Genomic DNA, 6,000 nt, shown 5'->3' on the forward strand with positions numbered 1-6,000 from the left:
TTAAGGGCTGAAAGAAAATAGCAAACTAAATACAAACAAACAGATGAGACAACACAAAGCGTTCGAGGGAGGTGATTGGGTAACATGAGGGAGCACAGACACATACAATAACCCAACGAAACAAACACACTCAAAGGGGCTCAAGAAAAGCAACGTTATTTGCACAAGAGGTTTTTTATGTCTGCAACCTCAAAATGTCTGGAACCAAATTTCCACTTAAATTTGCTTCACCCTAGAGACATTTGACCAACCATTTAAAATACCAGAATTTGAAATAATTGCTGCAGCAGCTACTTGAAAGGAGAGAATGATTTTATCCGAAACTAAATTCCAAGTACTCAACAAACATAGCTTTTGTGTTTTCCCCATCAACCTACAATCATAAAATCCATCTGATACATTTTAATGAAGTGTCCTTATAGACACAGTCTTATGTTATTGCCACACACAAATAATTTAGTTTGACTCTCAAGGTCTGAGTCTTAAGCAAGTGTGCTCTTACTTTTGTTTTCATTTCTTTTATTAGATATAGAGGTTATTTACTTTTATCACAGGTATATATGAAAGAGATTTTAGAAAAAATTTGCTTTTAGGATCTTACAGAATATATGTGCTGAATAAAAAGATACATATGTGAGATGCTAATGCAAAATACCCAATCATAATAACCTTCTCTGACACGTTTTAACTTACTACGTTTGCATTAATTCCAACAAACTTCTGAAGTGACTTTTCCGCTCTCTCACAGACACTCAAATACGTATCTAAATATAAAGTTCATAAATTTAAAGTTGGCTTGTTGGGCATATGCTGTAGGCTTTTCAAGGTAGCAACTGTAAAATGGGCTGTGAAATCTTGTATTGTGTCTTCCACGTTCACTGCTATCAGGGCCATTCTGTGCTGTCAAGGACCATTTGAGGTCTAAAGGTTATATTTGTTTAAAGAGGCATATCTGAATTATGACATTTTTTTCCCCTGCATGTGCAAAACAGAGAAATCTGTGATTCCCCAATAAAACATTACAGCATCAGTTTCTGATTTCTACAGAAATAATATAGCAGCAATTTAAAACAGCCGTAAACCTTGCTGTCATTCCAAACATCATGTATGTTTCTTTCTAAAGTCATTTTTTGCTGGCCCGGAGTCTGCTTCAGCTGAAACAGGTGATCCTTTCCTCTGATAAGCTTCAGCATTCTTCTCCCTGATCTGTGATAACTTGATAGTCTGGATAAAGTCGAACGTTAGTCAGGCCGATTGGTACATCCAAAAACACAGCAGTATTTGACCATTTTCACCAGACGGTCAATATGGTCGTGTAGCTAGGTAGAGGCGGACAACTCTGCACCATCAATAAGCTGTAATGTGTCCAATTATCTGGCTCCTTCTCGTGATCCAAGTCCCTCCCTTTATGCCCGCGGGTCTGTCGTACATTTAAATGAGCTTTTCTGCAGTCTGCGACTTTTATCCATTGGAAAATCTCCCTTGTTTAGTATTGTTCTGCGCAGTGCTTACAGCCTAATGTTCCCAAGATGGCGGACGCCCGAATGATGATGCAGCGTGAATCTTAACATGAAGTCATTTTACAACTTAAGGCACAGCTAAATAACACTGCAGAACAACACCAAACTCCATCATCTCCTTCGTCTTGATTAAAAGAACTTGATTAGTGGTGCTTCACATCACTGCTTTCCATCATCATGTTGCAAAGCATTCCTTGTGTGTAATTTTCACCACCCTGACGACTTGTCTTTTTTTCTTCTTTTAAGTTAGAAGAAAAACATCCAAAGAAGGAGATGTTTTCTTGTTGGAGGCTCTGCGAGCTTACGCATGACTGCTTGTAATATGCTGCATTGTAATGGGTTTAAATGGGACACGAGCTCCATCGGGAACGATGCTCGGGAAAAGGAAGTTGAAAAGACTGACAGCTGAAGAAGAGGCAAAGCGCCGCATTAAAACCTTAAAATGGAACCGCAAATGTCATTAGGGTGACAAATACAGTGCAAATGGTCCTTCTCATTATGTGCTTATGCGCAAGCAAATGATTAGATGTTGCTTATTCCGCAGAAGAATATGTGGTGCTGTTTATGTGATGGCATCATCATCCATTCTGACAAACTGAATTCATGGCAGCAACGAAAAGGCTTTGGTACAGTAATAAAAATCCTTGGCAAACATGATTAGGATTCCAAGATGGAGAAACAGAGCTTGTCTGTTGTCGTTCACAAACCTGCCAATCATCGGAATCCCTCTGACTCTTTGTTCACCCCTGCGAGGCGACAGTATGAAGTGGAGAGCCAGCGTTTTGTATTCGCATATAGACTACAGAGAATTGATTTTCAGTTGCACGTATCTATTTCAAATGAACGGGTGCCGTTGACGAAACATACAGAAAGAATTAGGATTTTGCAGTAAATTTACGAGTCAGCACTGTATGGGTTAAAAACAACCCAATTGGGGTTAAAAAAAATGACTCAATACAACCCATTTTTTGTACAAAACTAATTAGGGTGTGTTTTTTGCAAAACAATCCAAAGTTGGATCACATTGAACCCAACTTCCTGGGTCGGTCCAATTTTTAACCCTTCAGTTTTAAGTGGCTATATATATAATTTTGAGACATAAGACATTACACGTCATTGGAATAAAAAATACACATTTTTCACAACCACAACCTACACAGATAATAGTTCTATTTTGAGCATGAATATATGAGGAATATTAGCTTTTGAATTTTTGAGATGTGTATAACAAGCGTGTTAATTATTACATTATGTTCCTCAATTATTGCCCGGAATCTGTCACTAGATGGGCAGCTGTAGCTCACTTTCATACTTGGCGTGTTTGGTCCAAAGTCTCTTGTGGACAAGCTGCTAAGGCTGTAGTTGTTGAGCACATGTGCATAAACAAATCTCTTGTGGAGCGAAACGCATCAGCCAAGAAGGTAACAACTAGTATTCCCTAATTTTCACTGTAATACATGCAGGCTGTTTTCCCTCATGAATGTCTCAGCTAGATCTCATTTAGCCAAAACACTCATGCACAAAAACACCTGCAGGCCCGCTAGACCATGATTGCTCCAGCGCAGACGAGCTTTTCAGGCCGTTGCACAATTTGACTCTTGATGTATGAGCAGCACCGAGCGCGGAATGAGAGCAGATTAGGAATCAGCTGACTCCCCACATTTTCTTCCGAGTGACTTATTAGAAAGGTTATTCTGAGCGGTCCGTTGCACCGCTGGAGGGTGCTTGGAGGAGTAGTGAGACCCTCACTAGAGGAAATTTCTCCCCTCGTAATGGTATATGACTTTGGACAACTCTTTTCGGCTTGACTTAACAACGCAATGAAAAGAACCACTTTTTACTCGTCACATTCCACTTTACTTTTATCCCGGGAAGAATTTATACCTCATGCACGTAGAGATGACCTCGGTGGTGTACAGATGTCACTCCACCCAGAGGAGCAGTTAAATGAGTCTATTATTTGGTTGTTGGAAGATTTGTTTTTGTGCGCTGTCTGTTTTGTTTTCACTCCCTTGTTATGTTGAGCTGATAAAAGGGCAGGATGACGGATTTGCTGTGTCGCCCATGTTTGCGCTTGCCACGGGTCATCTGTTCCAGCAGCTCAGCACAAATAAGATATTCCTAGCGGCGCCATCACCTGTGCATGTTTACTCAGACAGCGATTATTGGACAGAAGCCTGCATCCTCTTCATGTTCAAGACCCTAGAAAGTGATTTCAGAGATCTGTTTTTGGAAATACCCATACATATACCGACCTCAGAGACCTCAAAGGTAATTCCATGGGGTTGGTCATTGTCATGTATCACTGACCAGAGTCAGATTAAACTTTTGCAAGCGAAACATGTGGCTCTTAAAACCACCTCATGCTGAGTCTAACGAAAGGCCCCTAATGGCCCCTGTGACAAGGGTGATAGTATTGCTATCAGGAACAAACAGGTTGAATGACTCTCAAACATATTAAGAGGAGATCAGTAAGTTTAAAAAACATCGGTGTCCACAGGCTGACCCTGCAGCAGAGAGAAAGAAACAATGTGTCTCCGAAGCTCTGGCGCAGGGAACAGAAACTATGTAGCAGACGCGCACTTTGACTTGGAGTCTTGGATAAAACGGGTGCCATTAGGGTTTGAAATGGGAAAAATGTGCAATATGCAGAATACCACTATGGCATGGCACTTTTGTGACGATGTTAGCCACGTTAGCCACTTTGATGCTCAGTTGAGGTCATCTATCAGCAGGTCATTGAACGATATGCTTGTGTTTACTGTATTTTTTATTTATTTATTTTTTTTAGTGCAGGTTCAATAAATTTGTTGATATTGCACAAGCGGCTGTTTACTGGGGGTGGAACAGTTAGCAAAATTCATGTTACGGTTTAAACTTTGTTTTCGGCCTGTATGTGTTGAGTCTTAAAAAACTCAATTATGTCTTGTAAAGTTAACTTAAAATGTTTACAGAATTTTTATGAATTTCTATTTTTTCATTGTATTATGATATAATAATTATATAGAATTGTATTATGATATAATAATTATATAGAATTATTATGAATTACTATTTCTTCATTGTATTATGATATAATAATTATATAGAATTATTATGAATTAGTATTTTTCTTTGTATTACGACACGTACAATACGAGTCAAGGTGGCTTAGTAGTAGACTAGTTGTCTCCCAACTCAAAGGTTGGGGTGGGGGGGGGGGTTGATCCCCAGCCATTGTGTCCTTCTCAAAGTGTCCTTGAGTAAGACACTGACGCAACCCACAGTTGCACCGAACCCATAAAAACACAATATAGCATTGACAGAGCGCATGGCTTCCTCCCCCATGGCAGCGTCCATTTTTGTGCCTCCACTCACTAGATTTAAACTACTCAAAGTCCAACTTTTTCTTCTGTAGAGCGGTGGTTAACGCTCAGCTGTAATGAAGATAATCGTCACCTTGCTCTGTTTGGTACCATATTCATTAATCAGGGAAGATGTCTGTAAGGAATGTGTGTCTCTTTTAAACCACACTGGGTACATTCCCTCGCACTAAATACAGCAGTGAGGACTGACTAATGTTAGGTTCCAGGCACCTCTGCCTCTCATTTCGAGTCAGATAAAACCACGAGGCAAAGGTCAAGGAAGTATTTCTGTCTCCCTTGTTGAAGAGCTATTCTCACTATGTACGCGACTGGACTGGTAAAGAATGAGCCAAGGGTGTCCGATTCCCCGGCAACCTCCCATACATCTCAGTGCTACTGCATGTGGGAAGGTGTGAATTGAAAGCAGACGTCAAGTCTCACTTAAAATTCCTAGTCCCAGTCATAACTATGACAAGAGCTGCCCCAGAGGAAAAAATTATCAACACTGAAGGAGGCCCAAACAGCGGCATCTGAAGCTGCCTATTGTATAGCTCAGTCTATCCGCCCACAAGCCGCTCCAAGGTCGTCTCCTCGTCTTAACTTTGAATCCGTGAGACTCTGTGATGAAGCCCGGTTCTCAAAGCAGAGAGAGTGTGGCCTCCGAGCCCAAGTCCTGTTCGACCAAATCCGTTCGCACAGTCTCATTTAACAGATAAGGGCCTAATCTACAGGGTGGGCAGGGGAGAAAGCCACTCATACAAGGCCACGCTTGTTGCTTGTGCACCATTATCTACATTCCAGGAATGTGTGTAGGCATGTGTGGGCAAACAAAACCCTGAGGGTATTTTGTTTTTGTGCTTTGAGCTTCCCAAATAATAACACAATGTAACGGTCAAAAGGTCTTTCATTCATTTGTATGACCTTAATTTCTCAGGAATAATGTTTACCCCCAAAATCACACTTCTAAATCTGCTTTTTCTTTGTAGTCGTGTATTCTGTGCTCCTTTGTATTTACTATCTACGCTAAAAAATTTGAAGCGTTATCAGCTTAGCATTTCTTGTGTTCAGACTCGCACTTTATTTTGTAAAGAGAAGTTTTGGTTCCCAAAAGGAGGCTTTGTTTGGAAATACTCATC

Source organism: Syngnathus floridae, chromosome 2 (genome assembly GCF_059516105.1).
Source record: "Syngnathus floridae isolate MCC-2025c chromosome 2, RoL_Sflo_1.0, whole genome shotgun sequence".
Lineage (NCBI taxonomy): Eukaryota > Metazoa > Chordata > Actinopteri > Syngnathiformes > Syngnathidae > Syngnathus > Syngnathus floridae.